Here is a 13,107-nt window from a genome sequence, read left to right as displayed (position 1 = left end):
GGACGGCAGGAGAGGGGCTGACCAGGGGGCGTGGAGCCTCAGTGGAGGTTCTCGCTGGGAGCAGAGGTTGTAAACTCCCTGGGGCCTGAGAATAGGGTTCTGGGAGCCTCGGGGTGCGGGGGGCTGCGTTCCTAATTCCCAATTCCCAGCCCTCTACCTGCAGGGCCCCAAGACCCCCTGAGCTGAAAAGCAACCCTTAGCCCCTCTGGGTGGGAAGCGGCCAGGAGCATGGGAGCAAGGGCACCGGGCTGGGGAGTCGGAGGGCGTTGGGTCTGAATCTGCTCCGCCCTTGGCTGTCACTTGGGGAGTGGCCTCTCAGCCTGGGGGCAGGCCGCTTCCACCTGCCATGAGCACGGGGCTGAGACATGCACACGTACAGGGGAGGGACTTAGGGAACCGTTCGGGGAACCCTCCAGCAGAACAAGAGCGGGCTGTAAACCAGGGGCCAGTCCCTGGAGATCTGTTTCTTGCTCCTCCTTACTGTCTCCAAGCTCTGGCTGGTTGAGGGCAGGGTCAACACTGAACTGAAGTGACCTTGGCCTTGTGCCTGCATTAGCCCTCACCATCCCCAGACTGCCTCCTTCTCCTCTGTCGATGACCGTGGCTTTGTTTCTCTTTGAGGCTGGTCCCACACCCAGCAGGTAAAGGAGCTGAACACGAGATTATTCACCCCCATGGTTCCCCTTCCTCACCAACCCCCACACAAACCCCCACCATTCCCCCCACTTCTTGGCTGGGGCTCCCCTTGCGGCTGGCTTCAGGCACCCCATTTAAGGAAGGTGGGGGATTTAACACTCCTCGGGTAAGGGGCGACTCCCTGACATTCAAATCCTTGGTTTGTGCATCTCCCCAGTAGGAAGTCCTCGGACCCTGCCCGACAGCTCTGCTCCCAGAACCCACCACGTCTGTCTCCCACCCTTACTGCAACCCCTGACTCTGCCTTCTGTAGGGAGAAAGCCTGGAAAACAGGCAGATCACCCATCCTGGGTGTAGACTGGAGGGAGGTATAAGAGGCAGATCACCCGTCCTGGGTGTAGACTGGAGGGAGGTATAGGAGACAGAGTTGAGACTTAGACAGACCTGGGTTTTTTGCTCTTGGACTTGCTATGTGGCCTGAGGCACGTCACATCACCCCTCTGAACTCATGTGTGAACTAGACATAGCGTCCAGTGAGCAGGCACTTCCAGGTCTGTGTGCAGCGCCGGGCACACAGTGACAGCTCTGACGCCGAGAGCTGAGGAAGTCCCCAGCGCTGGAATCTGGCGGGTGTGAGTTTGATGCCTGCCCTGTTGCTCCCTGCCCACGTGCGTTGGGCCTGGCATTCCACCTGTATGAAGCTCAATTTCTCTCTAACACTGGGGAGAAGCCCCTCTGCTTACAGTGCTCTTTCAGGGAAAGGATTAAATGAGCCGTGGAGGTGTGTGGTCTCTCTAGGCGTCTGTCTTCAGCTCCAGGCTTCCGGTGTAGGTAGCACAGTCCCACTCGGCTTCCTGACTGTGATAAGCCCCTTCCTGCTCAGATTCCAGGAGCTGTGCCTAAAACCTAGAAATGTGTCTTGGCCATGGCCAGGGGCAGCAGGTGATGGCTTGGGACCCTAAGCCTGGACAGGCACAGGAGCCAAAGGCCTTGGCCAGTACCCTGCCCATGACCACAGGGGGACACAGATTGACAGTGCATAACACTTGGCTCACGAATGGTCTCACTGGGGCACGGGGGGACCTGGAGGGGTCAGCTCCCAGGGACAGGACCCCCAGGCCCGGCACAGGGCTGGAGCTCCTGGAGACAGCCCATTCCTCAGGGAGGAGCTGCCCGCAGGTCCAGCCCTTTCCATCAGCCCAGGCTGGAATTCAGAGGCTGCTAAGTGGCCTCCTGCCTTCTCCGGTGCTCAGGGGAAGGGGAGGGGGGCGGGGAAGGGCGAGAGGTGGGGAAGGCAGCTGTCATGGTTACGCTCTGACAAAACAAATGGCTCTGCTTCCTGCAGGCCACCTAAACAGCCATTGCAATGTGGGCATTGGTCAAGCCGGCTGCCAGGGCAGCGGTGCTGGGCGAGGGCCCTGGAGCTCCGCTCAGAGCGCTGGGAGGCGGCCAGCGGGCTGCGGAGAGAGGGCATGCTTGCCCAGACACCTGTGGCTTCCGGGGCTCGGTAAGGGCTGGGCAAGCTTGGGGAGGGGGAGGGGCTGGCAGCTGGGCCTGGGGAGGGGAGGATGGGGGTGCACATGTGTCTGTAGGGAGTGTGTGTGCCCCTGTGCAGAAGTGTGTGTCACAGCGGGTACAGACACTCTCTCGGGAGGGGCTCAGGGTGCCCTGGCATTAAACGTGAAAGCCAGACCACATGTTGCTCCTCCAGTCGTTCTCTCTCTCTCCCTCCCTCTCTCTCCCGCCTCCCTCTGCTTCCCTGCCTGTTCCCTCCCTTGTCTCTCGGCGGGTCTATTTGTCTGTCTGTCTTCTGTGTGTGGCTCTCTGTACATCTCCTTCTGCCTGCGTCTCTCCACCTCTGCCTCCCTCCTTCTCCCAGCCTCCCATGCTGGCCACCTGGGTGCACCGTCTCCCAGCCCCCGCCACCGTCCCCCAGCTTCCTGGGGCGGCAGGAGCACGCTGCAGGCTGTGCCCACCTCTGGCTGCTGGGCTGCCCTCCAGGTGCTGCCGCTGCCGCTGGCCAGCTGCGTGTGACGGTCCCCAAAGTGCGGGCTGAGCGCACGCCCTTCCCTGATCCCCACCCCCACCCCTGGGCTCCTGCAAGGTAAGGGGGTCCTCAGGGAGGGGGGGAGGGGGCTGGGGGAGAGGGACTCTGCAGCAGCAGTGGGAGCTGCTGACACGTCAGCCCCCGCTGGAAGTCCCGTCATAACATCTCCTGCGGCAGCCCCAACACTTCCACTCTGACGCTCACCGCTCGCGGCAGCCGGAGGCTGGGGGAGGACCTCCCCCTCTCCCCCTTCCCCTCCCCGCTCTAAAGAGCTACAGGCACCTGCCTGCCTCTTCCTGCCCCTGTGCGCTTCTCTCTCTCTCTCTCTCCCCTCCCTCCCTCCCTTCTTTCCTTTCTCCATCCCTCCCCAAGATTTCTGCTCTTGCTCCTCCAGTTCTCGGGTTCGCAGTCTGAACCCACCAGGCTGCTGGGGCCAGGCAGAGGCTGGAGGAGCCCTGGATGAGGTCCAGTCCCCCTGCTCCAGGCAGAGGGCGCGAGACCGCCTGGATGCTGGGGTGGGCGGGGGCTCAGGCTCCTGTGCCATGTGCGTGTGTGTGTTGTGATGAGCTGGGAAGGACACAGTGGCCTGCGTATGGGAAGGGGGCTTTCAAGTTGTGGGTGCTTCTGAGTGATCCCCTGGGCGAGGGGATGCGGGAGCGTAGGGATGTGCACCTGCATGCTGAGGAGTGGGGGTTGAACCTGAGCAGAGAGAATCTCCCTGGCCTCGCCGTGTGGCTGCAGTGTCCTCGTCACCCAGCCGTGGGAGCAGGTGTCTCCAGGGACGGTGCTGGGCCACCTCCAAGGCAGCCTCGGCCCTGGTGAGCATCCAGGGCCCTGGACAGGCCCGGTGGGTGGCCTGCAGTCCCCATGTTTTATTGGCACCAGAAAACACGGGTCAAGGCTCCTGGCATGGGGGTGCTGGACTCTGAGTAGCTCACCCAGCTCTGGTTTTAAGAGTTGGGGGGCTTGGGTGACCATCAGCTTCGTATCTGGGCAGGGTGATGCTCCCAGAAGGACTCCAACCACTGTCACTGGACTGCTGGTGACGGAGCCCTGGTGGGTGGGAGGACAGCAGGAGATGGGGACCCACCGAGATGATGACACAGGAACCCTGTGCAGAGGGGCTGGGACACCCACCGGGAAACTCCCCACCCCCACAACCAACCTGGCCACGCTGGCCCCAGGGAAGGCTCTCTGCCCTCCTCTTCCTCCTCACTGCGCTCCCAGCCAGTGCCTTTGCTGCTGGCCTCTCTCAGCTCCCCAGGAGGCCAGCTCTGCAGTGGGCAGAGACGCCTTCAGGCAGAAAGGGGCGGGAAAGAGGCTTCCAGCGGCCCAGTGCCCTGGCCTTGGGCTCCTGCTCAGGTTCAAGTTGTCGCCTCTGCTGAGGGTTGGGTCTCTCTCAGCACCTGTTGAGAGGCCATCTCCAGTGGCCAACAGCCCAGCCAAGCAGACTTCCGTTTCTCCTGGTCCCACAGGCAACACCCCCCACCCCCCGTGCCAGCCAGACAGGAAGAGGGACTTGAGCAATGCTGGGCAGAGGGTCCCCATAAACAAGAAGTCAATGGACATCCCGGGGGGACGGGGAGCAGCCCAGAGGGGTCCGTGGCCTCCCTGGGCTCCACGTTCCAAGGGCACACGAGCCCTTCCACCACTCACGAGTCTCCCCAGGAAGATCTTCCTGCTGGCGCTCTCCTGGGCCCTTCCTCCAGTGGCACAGCACACACGTGACAGCCCCTGGGTTCCTGGATTCCTTAAGGACGGGATGGGTGCGGGTCACGGGTGTTTAGTGTGCAGCGGGGAAGGCTTTCTGAAAGAGGTGGTGTTGGAGTGGAGACTCAGAGGAAGCAATGGTTGGATGCTGCTTTTTGCAGACCCTGAACAGGTTTCGGGCACGCCGGGGCGGGGGGGAGGGGGGGTGGTGAATCCCGGGCAGTGTTGGGAGGGGCCGGAGGGTGGGGTCAGCTGTTGCCAAGCCTGTGCCTGGAATGGATGGACAAGCTAGGCTGGAGACACGGAAAGGTTGGAAAACCGTGGGTCTCGGGGAGCCACTTTACGCGGGGTGCTGTGCTGGGTGCTGGGTCTCTGTCCTCAAGGAGCTGGCGGCCTCCAGTGGGAATCCGGAGTGACCAAGCAGCCAAGCTCTGGTGGCCTGCTCCGTGAGGGGTGCTGGTCTGAGAGCTCCCAGCGAGACACTTACCTCGCTCCATCCTGACCTGAGAGTGAGCCTGCAAAAGCAACAGTCAGAGCAGGCCGACAGAGGGGTGGGGGGGCCAGCACCTGCTGTCTTCTCTGCCTGGTCGTGCCCTCAGCAGGTCCCAGCCCCCGGGGTTTGATTGAACCCCCGCTGTACAGATGAGGAGCTGTACAGATGGGAATTCAGAGAGCCGAATTTGAGACCGCATAGCAAATGGCTGAGCCGTTCCGTCAGCAACGCAGCTAAGTGGGGATGGATTCACCCAGCACAGCCTGAGTCTGCGCTGCCCGCTGGGCGCTGCACCGCAGCTGGAAGAGACAGACCGCTCCCTGGAGGGCGATCGTCAGAGTGGCACGCAGCTGAGGGTGAATGAATCCCCAGGGTCTCAGAGGGACAACCAGGAGAGGCTTCATGGAGGAGGTGCACGTTGAAATGGCCCAGCAAGCTCAGTGGGTTTGGGAGCAGAGGTGGATTGAGAGAAACGCCAGCAGGGCTGGAGCTGGGACTCACAGGGAACACGCGGGCTTGTCTGGAGCCCAGCGTAGGCCGGAAGGGCGACACGGGGCAGAGTGCGGAAGCGGAAAGGGGGCGGGGGCAGTCGAGCTTCGTTAGGGCTGCTGGGGGTCCTGAAGCAGCCCCCGGGCAGCACGAACCTCAGGGAGGCAAACATGAGCCTGAGAAGTTGCGGTTTCGCCTCTCGAATCCTCACTGGGGCACCGAAGGGTCTGCAGGGATCCTGGGCCCCAGTGTGAAAGTCGTGGCAGTGAGTGCTCCGAAAGTGGGGGTCTCAGAGCAGAGGCGGTTCTTCTGCCCTCCTCTGCTGGCCGGGCTGCTGGGCCCAGGGCAAGGCGGCCCTCGCACGTTCCTCACTCTGGAGGCAGCCGGAGCAGGTGATCCCAGCACAGCCTGGCACAGGGCCTGGGTGGGAGCCGCTGGAGGGCAGGGCTGGGTCTCCCTGGCTTTAGCACGGGGCAGCCCCCACGCAGGAGCCTGCCTCTTCATCCCTGAGCCCCCCCTCCGCCCGCCACACACACAGGAGGCACAGCTCTTATAAAGGTCACCGTAATGGAAGAACATTAAAGGGACTGATGACTCAGAGAAGTGCGTGCTTGCACCTCTGGCCTTGCTCAAGGTCGGTGTCAATCCCGCCCGTCCCCGGGCGTCCCCATTGGCAGCTCCGTGGCAGTTGAGGAGCTCGGGCAGCTGACCCTGCCAAAGCACAGGGTCGCACAGAGCCGAGGAAACCTGGGGAAAATTGTGGGACTGAATGAGGCCAATCAAAGGGGGTGTAGGAGGGTCTTCTTTTTATTTTATTTTATTTTATTATTTTATTTTATTTGACAGGCAGAGTGGACAGTGAGAGAGAGAGACAGAGAGAAAGGTCTTCCTTTACCATTGGTTTACCCTCCAATGGCTGCTGCGGCCGGCGCACCGCACTGATCCAAAGCCGGGAGCCAGGTGCTTCTCCTGGTCTCCCATGCGGGTGCAGGGCCCAAGCACTTGGGCCATCAGGAGGGTCTTCTAATCCCAAAGTCACCAACGAACGAGTTAGGCCGGTGAATGATAGATGGAGAACTGGTGAGTTCAGGACAGGAGGCACTGACTCCTTACGCTGTGCCAGCGGAAAAAAAGTGCAACGATAAAATGTCCGCGCGTTGCCAATCCGTCACTTCATTCAGAAGCACGAGGTGCCCGGGCCTAATCAAGCCTCCCAGCATTCCTTGTTCGTTGAAAAATTCAGCACGTGGTGGCAGGTCTCATCTCATCTGGGCTCCACGTGAGACCCTGATTTCATATTTTTAGTTTCATTTTTACAAAGAATATCCCAGCTGAGAAACTTTCTTGCCTGTGAAAGCCTGGTCCTTGTTTTAAGTGGATCCACTTGGAGGGTCCTTTTGTGGGTCCAAAATGGGGAATTCCCACAGGCTGTGTTTAATGTCGGCAAGGTTTAGGGATGAATGAATGAGTGTAAGACTAGGGAGCCCCTTCCAGAATCACGCACTCTTTAAAAATATATGTGTATGTATTTGAGAGGCAGGGTTACAGCAAGAGAGAGAGAGAGAGAGGAGGGAGGGAGATCTTCCATCTGCTGGCCACTCCCCAAAATGGACACAATGGCTGGAACCAGGTGCCAGGAGCTTCTTCCAGGTCTCCCACATGGGTACCATCCCACTTGGGCCATCCTCTGCTGCTTTCCCAGACTCATTAGGAAGCTGAATGGGAAGTGGAGCAGCCGGGACTCGAACCGGCGTCCATAGGGGATGTCATCTCTGCAGGCGGCGGTTTATCAAGCTGCGCCATGGCACCGCCCTCATCATGCACTTTAACCTCTCAGGTCTCCAGCTTCTGCACGGCTTGCCTCACCTCAGGTCACTCCACTTAGCCGACATTTTTAATGTGCACCTGCTGATTGCCAGGTGCTCCTCCAGGCATGGGGGATACAGCTATCAACCGAATACACAGAATCCTCTGCCTGTGTGGAGCTTGTTCTCTGGGGGACGCTGGCCCACCTCCCCTCCCCCACCTCTTATCCCTTCCCAGTGTTGTGGCTTCTGTCCCTGGAACCACCATCTTGGCTCAGAGACCAAACCGTCAGAACCAATGCTAGGTTAGGTTGCACCTCAGCAAAAAGTGATCGCGTGTTCATTCCTGCACGTGACGCTGCCACTGCTCAGGGCACCTGCCTTTGTGATACTGTGGCAGGGAATGCCACGTGCCCAGGCACGCCCTGGCCCAGACAGGACACACTTTTCTTCCACACGTCACGACTGACTCGGGACATCTGTCTGGGCCTCCAATGGGGCGGGACCCGAAGTCCACCACGTGCCCGGGGAAGAACTGCCAACAGCACAAACACTGCGCGTGCAGATCTCCGAGGAGAGGGCGCCAGAGCCATCAGCAGAATCCCAGCAGGGAGCAGGGCAGGCGGAGGCTGTCCAGGGATCTCAGTCCAGGCTCCGGCCGCGAGCACTCAGCCCTGACCAGCCGAGAGAGACACCCCGAGGCCAGCAGAGTGGCTCTGACCTCCCCGAGCCTCAGCCTCGCAAGCTGCGACTTCGTACTAACAAAGCTCAGCTCTGGGAGCTCCAGTCTCCCCATGTTTTCTCTCCTCTGTGTCTCAGTCTCCTGACCTTTGAAATGGGGATAATAATCTTTTTTTTTTAATTTTTTTATTGTTTGACAGGCAGAGTGGACAGTGAGAGAGAGAGACAGAGAGAAAGGTCTTCCTTTGCCGTTGGTTCACCCTCCAATGGCCGCCGCGGCCGGCGCGCTGTGGCCGGCGCACCGCGCTGATCCGATGGCAGGAGCCAGGAGCCAGGAGCCAGGTGCTTTTCCTGGTCTCCCATGGGGTTCAGGGCCCAAGCACTTGGGCCATCCTCCACTGCACTCCCTGGCCACAGCAGAGAGCTGGCCTGGAAGAGGGGCAACCAGGACAGAATCCAGCGCCCCGACCGGGACTAGAACCCGGTGTGCTGGCGCCGCTAGGCGGAGGATTAGCCTAGTGAGCTGCGGCGCCGGCCCGGGGATAATAATCTTTATCTTGCCCCTACTCCTACAGCTCCAATTCATTCTCGGTGCGCAAGTGCTTTGATAAGCACTGGGGTAAGCACTGGAGGCGCCTGCGTACCACACTGATGACTCAGTGGGGAATTCGAAAGCGCGAGCTGGTCCCCAGGGCTACAAGCTCCCTCCCTAGCTATGATCTGAGGACTTCTCTAAAATGTCTTGCTTCTTGTGATTCCTCACAAGCCAGAACACCACATGCGCAGTGGGTGGAGTCCCAGCAGGTCTGGCCTCCACCAGCTCCACCCCTTCATCTCGCCTCCCCCTACACAGAACGAAGTCACCCGCTCCCTGTGCAAGCCAGCCAGGCCCTGAGCGCGGGGCTTCACACATCCAACGCCTTCACCTGTGGGGAGCAATCCGGACTAGACTAAGTTGCTCGAATTAGGACTTATTCTATGCATCTGCTCTCCCACAATATGGCGCTGGGAGAGAAGTAAACAGCTTCCGCACAGCTGCCTCCAGTTCAACCAATTAACTGTAGGACTTGCTCCTGATTGGAGAGCAGCGTACTCAGCCGAGTTGGGATTGGCGGAGGAGGACTATAAAGGAGGAGAGAGACGGCATGCACCAGGAACATCTATGGGGAACATCTAAGGGAACCCGTGCAGCCCCCAGAGAGCCGGCCGGCGGTGTGCCGCTCCCCTGCGGAAGTGGGGAATGCGGCCAGGGGGAACTGCCCTTCCACGGAGGTGGAAGGGATAGTAGCCAACCCGGGAAGAACCAGCAGCAAACCCGGGGAGGGCCGAGCAGACGAAAGAACAGCGCAGGGTCCTGTGTCGTTCCTCCACGAAGAGGGGGAGCGACATAATGGTGCCGTGACTCGGATAGGAAACCTAGCTCGGATAGGAAACCTAGGACGGATAGAAAACTTAGGAGGGAAGAAACGTGACTCGGATAGGAAACCTAGGACGGATAAAAAACTTAGGAGGGAAGAAACGGGAAGAACTGGGAAAATACCGGAGAGAGAGACTAGCAAACAGCCTAGGGAAAAGCCGGACGAAAAAGGAGCCGGAAGAAGCTATTGAAAGCCTAGGCATAGATTCGGATACGGACTACGGGGGGAAGCTGGGAGAAATCTCTAAGGTCGAAAGCGAAAGTGAAAGCTAGAACAAACAGACTCGGACGCGGACTGTGGGGAGAGGCCAGGAGAAATGAGGGAGGAATATTGTTGGAAGAAAACTTGGGGAAACATACCGGGTAGAGAAAAATGTTAGGGAAATTGAAGCCGCGGGGGGCAGGCCGAGGCGGAAACGAAAGCCACTTTGAGGTTCTCAAGTTAGCCCGGGAATAGGGGGCGAAAAGTTGAAACTAGAAGCTGAGACGCAAGCCAGATTGGGATCCGTCTGATTAGCCCGGGGAGCAAAGGACGGGAAGCCAAACCGTGGGGCGGAGACGTACGCTGGGTTGAATTCGCCAGGCTAGCCCGGGGAACTTAGATTGAATCCTAGTGGCGGAGACGCAAGCTACGCTGTGTTACTCGCGGAAGCCGCCGCGTGCAGAGAGAGCACGGGGCGTGAATAGATAGGGAACGCTGGCGTAGGCCGTGGTTCAGACGCGAAAGGGTTAAGCGTGGAGACCGCGGAGCGCGCAAAGCCAAGCCGCGCAAAGCCGGGAAGCTGCGCAGATGAGAGAGGCGCGCGGGCTGAAGCGGCGCAGAGCCGGGAACCCGCCGGCGGGGCGAGGTGCCGGAAAGCTGCGGGGATAAGAGAAACAGAAGTTTAGAAGTAAAAGAGAAATAGGAATGTTGGCAGACAGAAGTAAAATGGGAGAAATGGAAATGCCCGGAGATAGAGAAATAGAGAAAAATAAGGCCTCCCCTCAACATGCCAATTAGGAGGCTTGGATTCGGTCTGCCTGATTTAAGGCGGTAAGCGCCAGCAAAGCTCGACCAGAGTATGAGCTGCAGGTCACCGAAGATAGGCACAAACCAACACTAATAAGTCTCCCCCACAATACGGCAATGAGAAGGCTTGGATTCGGTTTGCCTGATAGGTTTTGTAAACACCTGCAGGCAGTTCTAGCAGAGCAGAGCATGCGCTGCAGGGCAGCGAACACAGGCACGCATCAGCGCCTAAAAACCTCCACACAATGGCGAAGAGAGGACCCGGATTCGGTTTTCCTGATTGATAGGACTTGTAAGAGCCTGTGGCAACTCTAGCAAGTACAGCAGAGTGTGTGCTGCGGGACACCGAAGACAGGCGCGTATCAACGCCAAAAAATAAAAAGAAAGGGGGATCTGTGGGGAGCAATCCGGACTAGACTAAGTTGCTCGAATTAGGACTTATTCTATGCATCTGCTCTCCCACAATATGGCGCTGGGAGAGAAGTAAACAGCTTCCGCACAGCTGCCTCCAGTTCAACCAATTAACTGTAGGACTTGCTCCTGATTGGAGAGCAGCGTACTCAGCCGAGTTGGGATTGGCGGAGGAGGACTATAAAGGAGGAGAGAGACGGCATGCACCAGGAACATCTATGGGGAACATCTAAGGGAACCCGTGCAGCCCCCAGAGAGCCGGCCGGCGGTGTGCCGCTCCCCTGCGGAAGTGGGGAATGCGGCCAGGGGGAACTGCCCTTCCACGGAGGTGGAAGGGATAGTAGCCAACCCGGGAAGAACCAGCAGCAAACCCGGGGAGGGCCGAGCAGACGAAAGAACAGCGCAGGGTCCTGTGTCGTTCCTCCACGAAGAGGGGGAGCGACATTCACCTTGCATTTCAGCATCGTGGTAATCCGTGGGCGAGGCTCTACTCCTGTGCCCTTTCTACAGTTCAGAAAATCGAGGCTCGGCCAGGCGAGGGAACTCGTCCTTGTCAGAGCCCGACTTCCAGGCTGGGGCTGCAGGTTCACGGAGCGAGGGCTGGGCAGCTGCCGGCTCCCACTCGTCTCTGCTCGCTTTGATCTCTGCTGCAGACAATCCCATGTTGCACCTGCGAGTCCCAAGGATGAGGCTTTCCTGCCGCTTCTGTGCAGGTGGGCTTTGCTGGGGGAACCACAGCGGGACCCCCGCAGGAGAAAGCCAAGTTCAGGTCCCAGAGCTTTCTAGCTGCGACCTTGGGCAGGGTTTTTAGCCTCTCGATGCTCGCTGAGCTCGTCTGTTTTTGTTTTGTTTCTAAAACACACTGGCAGGGTCCTGAGGAGTCTGTGTGACGATTCACATAAACTGCCCGGCCTGGTGCCTCCTCGGTGGCAGGGCCCGTCCTGAGAGTTCGAACCTGAGAATCCTCCAGTCCTACCTCCTGGGACCTGGCTGGCAGCTGGGGGCTCAGCAACCCCGCACGCAGCTTCCCCCAAGCCCTCCCCGTTGCTGTCAGCCGTCAGCGGGCTGCACACAGCTGGCACCCTCCCCAGCAAGGTCCCGGCAGCCTGCACCCAGGAGCCCCGTGAGACCCGTTCTGAGGCCACTCTGGGCATGCACTCTCCATTCACCTCTCTGTTCGGATGACTTCCCATTGTACAGAGGGTAAAACTTGTTGCTCCCCGTCTTCGTGGGGGAACGACACTAAACCCTGCCTAGGCTTCATATCCGAGTCACGGCACCATTATGTCGCTCCCCCTCTTCGTGGAGGAACGACACAGGACCCTGCGCTGTTCTCTCGTCTGCTCGGCCCTCCCCGGGTTTGCTGCTGGTTCTTCCCGGGTTGGCTACTGTCCCTTCCACCTCCGTGGAAGGGCAGTTCCCCCTGGCCGCATTCCCCACTTCCGCAGGGGAGCGGCACACCGCCGGCCGGCTTTCTCGGGGGCTGCACGGGTTCCCTTAGATGTTCCCCATAGATGTTCCTAGTGCATGCCGTCTCTCTCCTCCTTTATAGTCCTCCTCCGCCAATCCTAACTCGGCTGCCCACACGCCGAGTACGCTGCTCTCCTCCAATCAGGAGCAAGTCCTACAGTTTATTAGTTGAACTGGAGGCAGCTGTGCGGAAGCTGTTTACTTCTCTCCCAGCGCCATATTGTGGGAGAGCAGATGCATAGAATAAGTCTTAATTCCAGTAACTCAGTCCAGTCCGGATTGCTCCCCACAAAACTGAGTCTCAGAGATGCTCCCGGAAACAAAGCGTTGGATAAGGAAAAGGAGAAGCAGGCTCCAAGGAAAGAAATTCACTGCCTCGACTGTCATCTCACCGTGGAGAGATGTAGGAGGAGGGGCAGGGGCCGAGTTCCCTGGGAGCCTCAGGGCAAGAGGGCAGCTCCAGGCGGCCCCAGCTGCAGGCTGGAGCCCCGATCACTTGAGCTCTCCTCTGACATCGCCTGGGCCCCTCAGCAGCCGGGCAGGAGGACAGGCCGGAGACATGGGCAAAGCTTGAAGCTGCAGAGAGAACACACTCAGTGCCTTCCCAGGGGGCCGCAGGCATGCTCAGGCAGGGGGCAGGGGGCGGTTTCGCCTCCAGTGCACCCCCGGAAGGGTGAGTATAACGGAACCTGCATAAGGAGAGGCCACTTTCCCCAGCTACCTGTGGGCTCGTTTCTGGGGGACCCTCTGTGGGCACAAGCTCAGATGCTAGAAAGTCACTGGGCCCCAGGGAACAGGATCTGTGCACCTGCCGCCAGCCCCAGTGACAAGCGTTTAAATCACCCCGCCTCGGTCTCATACAGCGAGAATCTTTTCCTCCCAGACGGGCGCTTCTACACTTGGCTGCACCTCCTCCTGTCTCCGGCAGGCCTGGACCCG

General features: G+C 59.5%; 1 protein-coding gene across 1 annotated transcript in view; it reads left to right on the top strand.

Annotated features, from left to right (window-relative positions):
- Positions 1-2,014: 2,014 nt before the first annotated feature.
- Positions 2,015-13,107, top strand: part of VWA5B1 (von Willebrand factor A domain containing 5B1) — a 62,801-nt gene continuing 51,708 nt past the window's right edge. The window contains exon 1 of the mRNA XM_089299228.1: positions 2,015-2,143. The gene's annotated coding sequence lies outside the window, so the exon portion shown is untranslated. The remainder of the gene's footprint in view (positions 2,144-13,107) is intronic.

The sequence above is a fragment of the Oryctolagus cuniculus genome, chromosome 7 (assembly GCF_051225735.1).
Source record: "Oryctolagus cuniculus isolate XC-2025 breed Fujian yellow rabbit chromosome 7, ASM5122573v1, whole genome shotgun sequence".
NCBI classification, from domain to species: Eukaryota; Metazoa; Chordata; class Mammalia; order Lagomorpha; family Leporidae; genus Oryctolagus; species Oryctolagus cuniculus.
This window is presented reverse-complemented; position numbering and strand designations above follow the sequence as displayed.